Source organism: Gallus gallus, chromosome 4 (genome assembly GCF_016699485.2).
Source record: "Gallus gallus isolate bGalGal1 chromosome 4, bGalGal1.mat.broiler.GRCg7b, whole genome shotgun sequence".
Taxonomy (NCBI): domain Eukaryota; kingdom Metazoa; phylum Chordata; class Aves; order Galliformes; family Phasianidae; genus Gallus; species Gallus gallus.
Genome location: NC_052535.1, coordinates 62,402,898 through 62,418,077, shown reverse-complemented (window position 1 = coordinate 62,418,077; position 15,180 = coordinate 62,402,898). Strand labels below are relative to the sequence as shown.

Here is a 15,180-nt window from a genome sequence, read left to right as displayed (position 1 = left end):
AAGAGCCATATATAAGAGTATGCTTCTGTACTTATAGAATTAGCAACTTCTAATTAACGCATTCAGAAAGTTATTTGGAATACAGCAGCATCTTGTAGTAAGGCATAGAGGAAAAGAAAGGAACAGCACAACTTACTGAAGACAAGGCCCAAGCATTTTAAGAGAGATGAGTTGAGGCTGAGTCATCAGAAGGCAAGCAAACAACAAGACCAAGGAAAAAAAAGAGGAAAACAAAACACAGAAGCTGGACTTTCCAGAACTCTCCCAAGAGATTTCAGCTTTCAAAGATCAATTCAGCCATGCAGCAATAATAGGCTCCAGCTAAAGAATTTTCCTTCGACTCTGCCAGCAATTTATCAAAAGCTCACTGTGTGGTAGCAGCACATCCTAGAGCGGATTTGATGAGGACGTCACAGACCAGACAGGTGATACTTGTGGAGATGTACACTTTGCCACTTCATACCACGCTTACAGTGAGGGACAGGAGCATTGTGCAGCAGAGCAAGCAGTCAGTTTGCCTGGCCAAGAGTGGAGCAGAAGGCAGATGTTCTTGCCAAACTTCCCCTTCTATTACTTAGAGAATTCTGGAGAACCTGATGAGCCAGAACACCAGGAAACACTGTGATGGGTGGGTGGCTGGAGGAGCAGGAGGGGCAAGGAAAGCATTAAACTCCAGAAATCTGAAGGTCAAAGAATCACCTGTCTAATGTAACATTAAGTTTGTTATCTCAAGAGCAAATTAAGATTAAACAGGCAGGACAGGGAAGCACTACCCCACACTGAGTCTCCAGGAGAAACGCAGTCACGCAAATGTTTCCAACACTGTCCTTCACCACACACCACAGGTCACAGCAAACAGCTACTCCAGGAGACAATTCCACATGAAACAGCCTGCAGAGCAGCTTGGACAAATTTTATTTTAGCCTTCCTGAAGACAGCCCAAGGAAAGAACAGTTGTTTGGAAACGTCATATTGCAACACATCAAGTAATTATTCAGTTTTGCCCTAACAGAACTAACAGCTCTCCCTCACCTGTTTTAAGTGACATAAACCACAGTCACTTATCCTTGTCTGCTACAGGCAAGGAAAAAAAGAATGCGACACTTCCAAAAAACTCAGCTGGAAACTTTCCTCTGCTGAATTTAACCACATCACAGACTTACCTTAGAAGTGTATAATTTGCTGTTACATCTATTTAATGTAGCTTTTTCAATTAATTCAGCATTGCAGGGAGGAATAATAATAATAAAAAAGAGGGATACATTAGCTATGTAAAACAGTGTGAAAATTATTTTCAACCTCTGCAAGTATTTCTTTCCCCAGGCTATAAAAGAACTACAATAAATATAAACAAATACAATCTAACAAAGTCAATTTAAATGTGGAACTATGACAGTTGTATTAAAAAAAACCTCTACTGCAACACACTCATCATTCAAATCAAGACATGCAAGCAGCACGTGCTTACTGCCAATGTGTTAAACAAATCATTGGCTTTGGGTGTGCACAGCTGAAGAGTTAAGCATTCCAGAAGAATTTCTCTTTGAACATGAAACAGTATTTTTCTCTCTGTGTACTCAAATCACACAGTTCTAGGCTGGGCCAAGGTACAAGAAATGCAAGCTACTAGAAGTCTTATAAATGGTCACAAAATTAAAGATATCGGAAAAACAACCTCTAATACTTCTGGAATATTCAGAGTAATTAATTTGCTCATCTTTCAAAAGTGACAGAATATTTATGAACTGGAACTGTTAGAAGTAATTTGCTGAAGTTGGGAATGAAAAGGTACACAACATAGAGTGTAATACTTATCTACCACCAAGAGCATACAAGAATTGATGCAATTATCTTCCATTATAAGTGGCAATGGATAAGGAACCATCTTTAAGAGTTGGTAGAGAATACAAACTTTTCTTCCTAAAGAGGAAGACATGAAGACTGTTACAGTCCCACCCGTCTTCAGCAGATGCTAACCGAAGAAAACACTTGCTCCTACCAGCAAACAATAAAACTTAAAGCTGACCCATGTTCCTAGAGGACATAATCTCTACCAATGAGCCCAAATAGTATTAAAGTGCTTCCAGATGTCAAACTAGTTTGGCAAATCCAAGCCTCTTTCTGTTCTTGAAAGAACTATGCAGAAGTTACCCAGACAGTGACAGGCCTTGCACTTCATCTGACACAGCGTGCTGCAATTCCACTACGTTAGTAGTAGCAGAAGACAGCACCAGAACAGTGAGAAAACAACACAAGAATCAGAAAGAACCAAAGTAATAACCCACCGAGGAGGAAGATATCCAGTTGGAGAAAGATCCCAGCAACACCACAGGCATTCTGCATTCAGATTTTGAGGGTGCCACATCCCATGGCTGCTTAGCGAGAGCATACAGCAGAGCAGGATGTGGCGTGTGTAAGCCCTGCAACCACCAAGCACACCACCCCAAAATAAAACCACCACTGGCTGAAGCTGGCACGGTCAGGCCCCTCCTGTTTTGCTGGCATCACCTCACATTACCTGGTCCTCCAAGATTACGGCTCGAAGACATCCTCACTGCCTAGTCATGGCAGTGAGGGTTTCCTGAAAAAGCCAGTGTGTTCAGATGGTGCTGCTCTGCATCCACTTGACACTGAGCAGTGTGCAGGGGTTTCTCATTTTATCCTCCCTTTACTTACAAGAGTCTCCCCTCATGAGGATTGTGCGCTTTCACTCCATTTAACTACAGCTTGAACACCTCCAGGCAGAAATGGAATCACTGACCACTGTACCCCCCGAGGTTTTCCAGTGGAGGCATTTAGCATCTTATTTCTTGCCAAAACACAGACTATTATTTTATTATGCACTTGTAAAGCAGTCAAAGGTAAACTCTGACTTCTTTCTCTAGCCCAGTGTGCCCTCTCCTCTGAATAACCACCAAATGACAGGAAGGAAGATGCCTGTGACAAAGGTACATCTGTATTCCCTTCATGGGATGGACAATGAAACAGATATTTAAGTTGATTTTTATTTCAATTATAATCAAATCCCAAATGCATTCAGCCATCATAACATTGTCTACAACTATTAACATAGATGATAAGAATTACTTCATACTGGTTTTAAAACACAGCTCTAGTGCTGCTCACATGAGGATGCTTTCTGGCACTGTGTGCATCCACTTAGACACCACCTCTTTAGGCTACACAGGTCACAGCACAATAACATGATGTGTTAATTCTGTGCTTGCCATTTGCAGTATTTTTCTTTTTTTTAGGGTATGCACACGAGTTTAAACAATTACCTGTAACAGTGGCCCAGAGTATTCCACTTCCATGGTTGAAATACAAATACAATTTAATTAGAATTGAACAAAATATTAATTGTCTGGAAGGTTACAGCAAACTTAGGTATTTATAGCTTAGAAGTTATGGAATTTGTTATTATTTTCATTTAGAGTTCTTTAAGTATCAGGTTTCACATCCACACGTGCTGAAAAATTCATGTACGTGTCTAACTTGAACAGGAGAATCGTAAAACAAAGCAGGATGAGGACAGACACTTCTCTCTGCCCAGCCAGCCTTATCTCAGCACGGCTTGCACACTGCATCATTCCCTCAAGTGCAGGGAGCATCCCATCACCAACGTGGCGTGGCTGCAACCAGGCCACTAATAGAAAATACTTGGTATGCTTGGCAGGAACCATGGGTTTGCATCATCTGTCACTGCAGCCAGGAAAAGCTCCCCAGAGATGGATGTTTCCAGCAGAGTTCTCAGTACACGTGAGGTCAGAATGGAACCAGATTAGAGATGCTATCCTGGGGTCAAAGCCCTTGCTTACCTCCCAGCAACAGGCAGAGTCCCCTGGTTTAAGGTAAAAAGCATCAGAAATATGAGGAGCTTGAGTGCAATCACTTTTGGTTTTCTTCTTCAATTTTTTCCATTTCAAGTCATAAATACCAACATTCCCAAATTAGGTTTGAACTTTATGTTTATTAGATCACCATTCACCTCTGGCACTCCAATCCAAAGCAAGCCAAAAAACAAAGGTACCCCAAGTTAACATGTTACCTACTTCTCAAAAAGTTTTAGATTTCTACGTACAGATTGGTGCTTCTCAGGATTATTTTTCACTAGCTTATTTTACTGGACTTAGACTTAGAGATGGTTGCTCCTGTTTAACCTAAAGAGTTCTGTAAAACATTCTGATGCCATCTGTAAAAATTCCTTTTCCCTCAGCTAAATAGGAAAAATCAAGTCAATCGCCCCCTTTTAGGGCGCCCTTGTCCAAGACTAGCCTTAAATTATAGCCTTTGAAGTTACTAGATCACTGCGCTATTGAGCAATTTGTATTTTTTTTGGCTACAGTGGGAATGGTAAGAGTCCCAGGGTTAGGCACATGCTGTTCTACTTCAATGGCAGGAAGCCAAATCCGTTTAAATATTTAAACATTAACCCCAGAGTTACAATTATAAAAAATAAAAAATAATAAAAAAAAGCAGCCATGATTCCAGAAAGATTAAATTCATTCCACAGCCAGCATCTTGAGTACAAAGGCCATTTTGCCACTCTCTGAAAATGACATCTGGAAGAACTGAGAAGTATGGAAAAGTTATCAGGGTATTCATTACAGTTTCACTGACAGACTTCTTTTCTGCACAAGCATTAACACAAGCACATTGTGTGACGTTTTCCCCTTCCGGCTCTCTATATTAATCTCCTGCACTTAAAAATGCTACTGTTTGGCACTGGGAAAGCCAAAGAGTTTTGAAGAATTTCACATACATCTTCTCTTTTGCTTACCCTACATCAAAAAGCAGATAGCAAACAGCAGTCACCGGTGTTCTACTCAGCCAGACAATGAAATAAAGCAAACCTCAGATATTCCTTCGTGAAAAAGAAATAATAGAACAGCGTGAGGACTTAAAAAAAAGAAAAACACACATACAAAAAGCAAACAAAAACAAGGCTGAACTCATTATCTAAGTTTAAGAAACAAATGCCAGATGGCTCAAAGCTGAACAAGCAAGTACAAGGTTGCTACCTACACTTTGTAGCAGGTTCTGTGATTATCCGGTTAATCAGTGTTATTTTGTATGGACGGTTTTCCCTCAAACAAACAAGAAAAACCCACCAAAATATTTTTAAACTTTTCTGAAATGCAGAGCTAAATAAGAAATGTGATGTTCAGGAATCTTATGCAGGGGGAAGAAGCTAGCAAGTTCCCTGCACAAGTGCTTTGCAACCCCCCACCTCTTCTGCTCCCTGAAGAGCAGGGCACTGAGAAACCTGCTGTTTATTTTCTGCTATCTGACTGCATTTACATTTAAAGCAGCACAAAATTAGTTTTATATGAATCAAACACAAAATCAGTTTTATATAAATCAACCAATAATCAAATTAAAACAGCTAACAAGAATAGATTGCAATAGATTTTTTTTTCTCCTTACAGACCAGTTTTCCCCCACTTCTTCCTACAAGAACAAAGTCCCAGGCCTCCCCTCTGCAGTATGCTGGCACTCCTTGTGCTGTTTATAAAAAAAGTAAGCAGTTTGTAATTGTAGCTTTATTCTGACATGAATCTGATATAAACAACACTAAATATAACTTATGTGGATACTATGGAATGACCTCTACACAACCAGACTTGTTTTTATCAATGACATCCATCCCATTATAAATTATAGTACCAGAAAAATCAATCCCAGAGTCCATCATAGATCCCACTCTGCTTTCAGTAAGGAAGCACCTGAAACAGGCAAAAGGCTGCGATTGAATAGGGTGGTAGAAAACAAAGCCCTCCCACTCACTGAGCACTGATAACAGCTCTTTATGGGAGGGGCAAAAAAAAAAAAAAAAAAAAAAAAAAGCAAACAAAAAAGCCAGCACAGGCTTACTATATTTAGAAGACAACTTACCTAGAGTGCACCCCACATCAGAATAACCACTGAAGCTGTGCCACATGCCAAGCCACACAGACCAAATGTCAAACATTCTGCTAGAAGGGCCACTCTGCCTGGTGCATCTCCTTACCCTCACTCCTCCCAAACAGTTCTGGGGCTGTCTGTCACATCTCTCAAGGCTCTGCAGCACTTTTTTTTTTTTGTATAATAAGTGCATTTTTACAAATGCATGCCTTTGGCTACAAATCACTGTACTGTAAGGATCACAGGCCGGCACAAAGCTCAGTGACCCGTGACACATGGCATTTCAGCTGGCACGGGGAGACAGAAAGAAAATAGTGATTACTGCGAAGCCAGGACATACAGTGAAAGCCACACATGAAGCACAGCACAGGCAGTCCAAGTAAGATGGTAGCATCACTGCCTGGCAGCGGGAGCAGCCAGCCAACAGGCTGTAAGGCGAGTAGGGAAACCACTGTTTCAACATTAAAAAGAAAGAAAAGTGGGGTAAGGGAGAAAGGCTGTGCAGTACTAAAGTAATGGCTAAGGCTTCAATTCCCTTTTTGGTAGGGGCAGCTTTTAGCAAGACTTCAGAAGGCCTAATGACATAGTATCCTCCTTTAGGAAACCGAAGACAGCTGCTATTCAACCATCACCTTGCAATTAAGTTATTAAATGAACAACCAGTTCAAGGCAGATTTCCTAACATCTTAGGTATTGAGATGCTGCACTATTTAGAGTAGAGAAGCACGAACAAACATCGGTTATGCCTAGCACAACTATAAGGAAACGTATGAGAAACCTGTGACAAATAGATTTGCTTTATGGGGCATTACACTAAATCCATGGCACACAAACGCAAGCAAGATCAGGGCAAGGAAAGGCAGGTAATGTTGCATCCTAACCCAGTATAGAAACAGCTCAGATATCTTGGTCTGTGTGCAATAGGTTCGAAGCAAACTTTCACCACATGCAATATACATTATTAAGTGCAACAGCCTTTATAATCTACTGAGAAAGCTATCAAGCTTGTGAAGTTTATACCACTTGGTGTTAGAACATCAGAGAGCTACAAAGGATGAAGAAGCCTTGTGTACTGCACAACTCCAAATGAGCACCAAGAAAAGCTATTCATTACAAGAGTCTGTACAGCAGCAGGGACATTTATTCTGCAGCTGCAGACCCAAGCACCTTAACAGAGGTGAGCCTCCTAGGAGCTCGGCAAGCTCTGCCTTCGTTCCAGGCAGATACTGACGGTGCAACCCCTTGAAGGCACCCACTGCCTAAGGCCACCACCTCATGCAGATCACACAGCCAGCCATTATTATCTCCTGGTATCAAGGCTCTGTCTGATTAAAATATTTTAGCTGGAGACAACACCCAGACAGTTTGGTTTCATAATACTCAGCCGTAACAATTCCTGAACAGGCCCTTGGAACAATGTGTGAGCACAAAACAAGGCACAAAAAATACAGATGCACTACAGGGGAGATGTGCAACTTTGGGACACCTTTATACCGAGAATGAAAAAGAGTAAGGACACAACCAGACCAAAATATGTGAAAGAAATTGCTTTAACTTCGAGACAGCTTGTGAAGGAAGGATTCCAGCAATCCACCTGTAGATACAAACTCAAGGAACCGACCACCTGCAAGTAAGCATCAAATAGGAAGGCACTTACTGCACTCAAGTGCACAGTGAATATTTTATTACGTGAAGGCAGAATAATGCTCAAAAAAAACAATGCTGTGATAACATATGTTGCTCCGTGAACTACAAATCACATCAGCAGCTTATTTTCCAGTACTTCCATGCTGCTCATTGCAGCTGCTAGATAATCCAAGAGACATGAAAAAAGATGAGATTTTACAGGCAATAAAAATGGTCCGTGCTGTTTGAAAGGCATAAGAATGAAGTGTCCTAAGTCCGGTTTGTATCACTAAATGAGGACTATATCAAACATTAAAAAAATAAAAGCTTTCTTAGTGGAAATCTGCAAGAGGCTTTAGCTCCTGCAAACATACACATACCCAAAGTACAACTGAGAAGGTGCGTACACCACACAGACTGCCTACTTACAAATGTTGAAAGCATACCTGGAACAGTGAGTTGTCCAGAGGGTACAGTATCAAGAAATATTAAGCTTTTACAGAAGTCTCTTACACATCTCCAATGCAATACAACTAATGGGTCAGCATTAAGGATGGCCAAAGATGCTCTGCAGAGGACTAACTGGCACGTGAGCCATGCAATTAGGCAGCATTGCAACAGTGGAGCATTATAATCAATAGGCTTCCCAGATTAGATAGTAGTTTATTATTACTACTCCTGCGTAATCGAGTAATAGTTTTAAGATTAAAACTAGACTAGTTTTAATCTAGACTGCTAATGGAAGAAAAGCAGTATGCAGTGCATAAACCACGCGAGAGTGCTGCAACAGACAGAGCTCACTCACAGCGCCAAGAACCGCTAAGCCAGTACATCCAGAAGTGGCTGCATCATGTGGCTGTAACCAGTGGTAGCAAGGGTGAGGTTTACGCTGTCATGCTCAGCCAAGATAGACTTAGAGGAGACAGCAGAGAACTCTTCCCATACTCAGTCAGGGGTATGGAAGAATCCACGGGACACCAAGAGCTTCAGCTGAGAGTTAGAAATAACAATGGACACAGACTGTCCTGAATGGCTGCTCTAAGCACAACTGCTACACAAGGGCTGAATGACTGCTACTCAAAAGATGGAAAGGAAGAGGCAAAGGAATGTCCACTTTCCTCTTTTCCTTCTCCCTAAAGAAGTAACTGGGAAGGAGAAAAATATATATATCCAAAAAGAGCCATACAGTAATGGTTTAACACCTACACATTTCCAGAATTGGAAGCTGCTGAGTCTCTCAAAAGGAATCACGAAGTCACATTCAGGGCTGGGTGAAGCACCACCAACCTACCTACAAAAAAGACGACAGAACAGGAACACCTGCAGCAAACTGCGCTCAGCCTTACACCAAGAAATAAATACTTCATTAGAGACAACAGGGGAGTCTTTGTCAAGAAAACTAACAGTCATCCAGTCTCCAAAAAGCTTTTTAAAGAAAACATTTTGATTTCTGTGCAAAGCAGCAGCATGCAAGCACAATTTCAGCATTAATTTCTTTGCCTAGCTTGCCAAGCTCACTATTTCAGTCCAATGCTGAGTCTAAATAATAGTTCCTTTAAGGAAGATGTAAGGTCACATATGTGCTTGCTTTACTAAGCTCTACAAAGTGGAAATCCTAATACTGCACAACCAATGCTGCAGGAACTAGTTGTTCACAAAAAACACTCCTCTCAACCTAATGGGTTCTGGTTTTATTTGAGCTTTAATTGCCAGCTGCTCCAGCAGCACAAATCAGCTTTCAAACATCTGGGCTGACAAATCAAGAAGGAACCATTTGGTTTTTAATCACATTTAATTACTCCCATTTCTGGAAGAAAATTAAACAGATTTAATTGATAGAAGATGACTTCTTAGGAGATGTGTCTTGAAAAGGATGAGTTTTAAGCTAGCTAAACCAAACAGCAGCATTCAGGTATGACCAGAATAAGTACACATCAACAGAAGATTTGCCAAGCATTAAATAAATCCTAGTAACAAAGATGCCAGAAGAGCTCATGCTTTGTGACAGGTCCACCTCCATCAGAAGAAGAGTTTCATCTCCAAGTGACATTGTACTGCAGCTGACATGATATTCCCCAACAGCACTGCCTATGGCAGAAATAGGTGTTAAGTCTTTTAAACCAAGCTTCAACGTATCCTCATTTTTTCCCCAGATGAATACCACTGAAATTCAACAACAGGACAGCTTCCTGATACTAAGGACGTTTTATGACTATTCATGATTTAAATGTTCACTTGGTGTTTTAATGGCAATATAAACAATCCTAACATTGGAATTTGTATTACGTACCCATTTGGTGTGTGCATCTCCCAGAAGGAATGCACACCTCAATTACTTCCACAAGTTTATGGTTCATGACCTTGTTATAAGCTGTCTTTTATCAAGCCATTTAAAGGCCAAACTAGACACAAGAAACTACAATAAGGAATACTGCAGCTACAAAGAAGTAATGCTAAACAATACAGAATTAAAGATCTCAAAAGTAGCGAACAGATAACATCTAACTGAAAAGCACGTTCAGTTTTTATAAATTCCAATCAAGCAATTTGTTGTACTTCTCTGAAACTGGACACCCAGCTTACAAGTACTAACATGCTGTGTGCAAGCTATTGCTCCACAGACTGGAAACCTTACTGAGTAACACCTAACATGGGTTAGGTGAGAAGTTCCAGACAAAGCTTGCATAGCAAGAAAAACAGAATTTATGCGTGCCACTTTTCTGCATAATAATCATTCATCAAGCAATTTGTACTTCTAACCATGAAGCAGTTTTCTCAGTTTCTCACTATTTATCCAGAGATCAGCAACAACCAAGTTTCCTGTTAATCTGTCCCAGAAGGCTAGGAGACCTCCCCAGGCTAAAAGCAATTTGAGGGACATTGGACAGATCTCAGCTTCAGCTGGATGAAAGGACAGGCCAGTCACACGACAGGCAGCTACGCTCAGAGTGAGTGCCTAAGTAATCTGATGGCACATCAGATTAGATGTTCACATCCAAACAGCTGCCCAATACCTATGCTATAGTCCTCTTACAACTCCGAAGCACACTAAAGAGTGTCCCTGCACAGTGACAGGATGCATAATCTTCAAGACTAGGGGCACCAACAGCTCGCTTTAGGCCAATTTCCTTGACACTTTCTTTGTGCTGAAAGAGGGCAGCAGTAACAAAACCTAGAAAATCTTACCTTTGGATTTCCTCAAATGAGAGCAGCACTTGACTCATTAGGAGCATATGGGTAAAACTCCAAGTAAAATAAAAATGGTACATCATGTTTACTTTGATAACAGGCACACAAACCATAGATGATGGACAAGTTCACAGCCCTTCTTCTTTCCAAAGAATTTCTTTTTACCTATCCTTGCATTTTACCACTGCTCTATCACTGACACACAGACTCTTCGTTCCCCTGGAATAATGATCATACTTTGTAAATTCTTCAGTCAAGATCATTCAGTCTGCTGCAATTCAGTGCTAGGAATAAGACCAATCAGCCTCAGCTATAATTCAAACAGGAAATAAACTGAGGTGAAAGACTAGTCTGTAGTAATCTCCACACCAAATACACTCATAGAAGAGTATCACCACAGACATTTAAGAGCATAATGACTAAAAGCATTTTTCTCACCAGTCATGTAGATTTGGCATTGCATCTGATCCCATAAAGGAAAAAAAACGAACCATTTCAACAGGCACTCCAACAAGAACTCAAAGATGCCATCAAACAAAGGTATCGAGCCCAAGACACAACATGGACCTCACACATTGCCAGGAGATCAGTTGAAAATACACAGTTACTTTAAAAGTAACTGCACTTCCTCTTTCCATAGCCCAGGTTTTGTTTTGAAAAGGTCTCCACCTTCTTCACTGATGTGAACATGTCAAACACAGCAAGTAAAGTGGCACTAGAAGCAAGGTTTTCTTGTTTCTTCCTGTTAGAGATAGTATAGAAAGCTACAACAAAAGGCATTACAGTTATTAGCAATTATCAGCCATTAGAATGAGGTGATATACCACACACACTCCAGCGGTTCCACCCTACTGCCTTACTTTCACTGTGCAACTTAACGGCTGCTGTTGGTCAATGCAGAACGGCAACAGCCACATGCACATCCAGCAGGACCCGCAGCACAAGTCAGTCCACCAAAACCCACTGTGGGTTCTAACAGCACAGCTGCTAGTGTTTTGAGTGCGCTGGTTTAATTTCCCTGCAGAACTCCTAAGTACTCTCCCCTACACACTTTGGAGGACAGAAAGCTATCAAATAGCACTGACTTTTTTTCCAGAAAACAAATATGCATAGCCAATGTATTTTGCAGAATAATCTCAGTCACAACAGAGGAAATAAGTGGGCAGTAAACAACTTAAATTTTCCCATGCACTTATCAGAACAACTGCTGAGTCTAAAAACATCTTCACACGAGTTAGAAAAGGACAAAACTCCACAGTGCAAGCACTCCCTCTAAAAAAGCTAGGCTGTTCTCATAAAAAGTGAGAATGTTTAAAAGTAGCTGTACAACAGCCAGCTACACTTTGTAAACACTGAAGAAGCTCTGACTCTTGTTTCTCCTTTCACAGGAGAAAGCAAAACAAAGAACATTAACCTCACCCTGCTTCAGCCCCCCTCCCGCACAGCCTGAGCGGCCCAGAAACTTGCCAGGTAGCCCCCAGAACCCACGGGATATGGGCAGTTTTAGAAGCACTTGATTTTCCTGATTTAATGTTAAATGAGGTTATATTCCAATAATGAATTAAGAGAACAAAATGAGACAAAGAGAGATAGGGCCTTCTGGGTAGGCAATCACTTCAGCAGTTTCTGCTTGGTCAATATCTAACATAGTGCTTTCACTCACTGGGTGCTCAACATCCAACTACAAGATGTCTCCAATCATAAAGCACTACTGCCACACTTTAACATCTTACATAAATGTTAAACACATTACATTTTATGCATGTATTTTATACATACATAAAATCATGTTAATCAACCCTCATCATCAAGACAGCTAAACTGCATTCCACAGTTTCTATTACAAGTAACACTATTTTGCTGGACTGCTGAGATCATTAGTTCCTTGTAATGTTAGATCTCAGCTCAACGCTAAGCTCTGAAACTTACAAAAAATATCACATTTGACACTTCTTCCATACTTGATTGCAGATGGAAGTTTGAAGCCACAAACTACAAGAGTAAGAAATAAGAGCCCAAAATACATTTAGTGTGTCATTACTTTGTTCATTTCTCACTTTGCCAACGCATTTATATCACGTTACCACACTTAGCCTTACAGCCAAAAATCAGCTCCTTAGAAGGGACTATGCAAAACAAACAAACAAACAACAGGCTGGGGAACCAAGTTATGCATTCAAAAGAAATAGCAAGCCTTCACCTAAACTGCTCAGAAAGACACCATGAAACCAGTCTTAAGGTGACACTTAGGAAAAGTTTGACATTTGGTCAAATATTCCAAAACTATGAAACCTTTATATACAGAATCATATTTACACTATGTGGAAAATGATGCTGAACAGAGTTTTAGCATCAAAACCATCTGATTGTTTCTGCTTTGGCCACAGCTACAACGCAGTCTGATCTCAGACAGGAATCAGAGCTCAGTAATATTTTTTAAAAGGGACTACGTGAATTTTAAATACAGCCTTGTTACCACACAACACCATTAACCTCCATGAAAACAGAGCTCAAAAGCAAACTACTGCTCACCCACGGTAATTAGCACAGAGAACTAATTGCTGGTATCAGCTCACGTGGGGCAGCCACTGCAATGCATCGCCGTGTACCTCCACAGGAGTACAATGAATGTCAATGGGAACAGGCAGTTTTCAGTGCCTATTTTACTTAGTGATCCAGACTGCATGCATATTGGTCACCAGTGCCCACTCCAAAAACAACACAGACAAAAATCCAGCAGGTTGCAAAAGTAAGTTGCATCCTATGAAAAGCTTACTCCTTCAAAGAGAGTACTGTGTGTTCCTTCAGGGAAAAAAAAAAAAAAAGATAATTATTAAACACAAAAATCTGTCTGTAACCTCTGTATCACCTGATTTGTTAGGTGAGGTGCAGTAGCAACAAAATTTCACATTACAGCTAGTTTTAAACTACCATCAACCTTACAATGAATTGGAAACACCCAGTAATTATTTGCTTCACCTGCCTCAGCACGAGTGGATCTTTGAGACCAATCCCACACGCGGGGGTTAGCACAGCTGTACAGCCCATCACACCTCACCTTGTGAAAATAAATAAAGCAAAACGCCCCAGCACAACCCTCACCCCGGTGTCAGATGCCAGAGCTGTGCCTGCAGCAAGGACACGCGTAACCCCAGTGAGAAGGGGACGCTCAGTTTTCTGCTTCGCTCTGGAACTTGAAATAAATGGGGAAGGAAGAGGCGTTGGCGTTGATTTTTGGGTTCTTTTTGGTTTTTGTCTTTTCCCTCCATAAACATTAGCACTGCTGCCTCGGATCAACGGTATCAGGTATAAGCTCAGCGTCCTTCCCAGGCGCTCTCCTCTCCTCTGGCAGCACAGACGGGCGCGGAGCAGCAGCGCGCGCCCTCTCACAGCCGGGAGGGCTTCTCTTCAGGACCCACCTGCGCTGCCACCGGGCTGCACACCGCGTACTGCGGGCGCTCGGCCACTCGGGAACGCGGAGGCAGGGAGCGGGGTGCCGCTGCCCTCCAACCCGGCCCCGTGCTCGCAGCCCGGCCAGGCTCGCCCCCGCACCGCACGTTACGCCGAGCTCCCGTTAACCGAAAATAATTATAATAAAAAAAACTTTTAAAACCTGAAGTACTTGCAACGGCTCTCGGATGTCACCTCCTGCACTCGGGTGCTCCCTCAGAAGAGAAGCCCGACCCGAGCAGCGCGGCGCCCGCCCACCTCACAGCGCACCCCGCAACGCTCCGCCGCTCCCTTCTGGGCCGTCCCGTACCGCGGGAGGCCCCGCGCCGCCCTCCGGCCGCACCTGACGCCCCCCGCTCCGCTCAGCTCAGCTCACCTGGCTCCGGGCCGCGGGGCCGGGCCGCCCCTGGGCGGTGCTTCTGTCGGCGGGGGCGCGGAGGGGGCCCGGCAGCACCGTGCCGCGCAGATGGCGGCGAAAAGTGCAGGTAGAGAGCGGGCGAACTGGGTCAGCGACTAAAAATACTGCCCAGCGAGCAGCGAAGGAGCTCCGAAGCGCTGTCGGCCCACTGGGGCTTCTCGGCGGTGCCGGGCCGGGCGCAGCGGGCACCTTCCCCTCAGGCGGCGGCGGGAAGAGCTGCAGCGCGAGCCGAGCAGCGCTGGCTGCAAGTGACGGCCAATGAGTGCAGAACTCTTCTTTGTTTTTTTGTTTAACCGCGTGTGGCTCCGCGCACGGCGTGTCAAGTCATGAGGGCGCGCGACTGGCTGCCTCGCAGGCCCGCCCGGCAGCCCGGCCCGGAGTAAATCATTAACCCGGGGCAGCGGAAGGGCAGGCCGGGCCGCATTCCCCTCGCCTCGCCTGGCCCAGCCTGGCTGGGACGCGCGCCCTCGCAGCCTCACTCACCACTGCTCGCCTTATCGGGCCCGGTGCTCCGGCCCCAAGCGGGGGACCGTGTAAAGTGCCCAGTTGTTCTGCCAGGTCAGCCGGGAGCTGCACGGGCGGGAGATGGGCTT

At 43.1% G+C, this 15,180-nt stretch overlaps 2 protein-coding genes across 12 annotated transcripts in view; one reads left to right on the top strand and one right to left on the bottom strand.

Annotated features, from left to right (window-relative positions):
- MTUS1 (microtubule associated tumor suppressor 1) overlaps window positions 1–14,837 on the bottom strand; it is a 111,832-nt gene extending 96,995 nt beyond the window's left edge. For 4 of the 11 annotated variants that reach the window (XM_046940362.1, XM_015285555.4, XM_015285554.4 and 1 more), the window contains exon 1: window positions 14,333–14,581. The gene's annotated coding sequence lies outside the window, so the exon portion shown is untranslated. Of the gene's footprint in view, window positions 1–368; window positions 5,729–5,895; window positions 6,047–14,332 lie in introns of those variants that run through there. The other 7 variants (XM_046940363.1, XM_046940364.1, XM_046940366.1 and 4 more) reach the window with 4 other exon arrangements.
- Window positions 14,591–15,180, top strand: part of PCM1 (pericentriolar material 1) — an 80,007-nt gene continuing 79,417 nt past the window's right edge. Inside the window, exon 1 of the mRNA XM_046939859.1 lies at window positions 14,591–14,654. The gene's annotated coding sequence lies outside the window, so the exon portion shown is untranslated. The remainder of the gene's footprint in view (window positions 14,655–15,180) is intronic.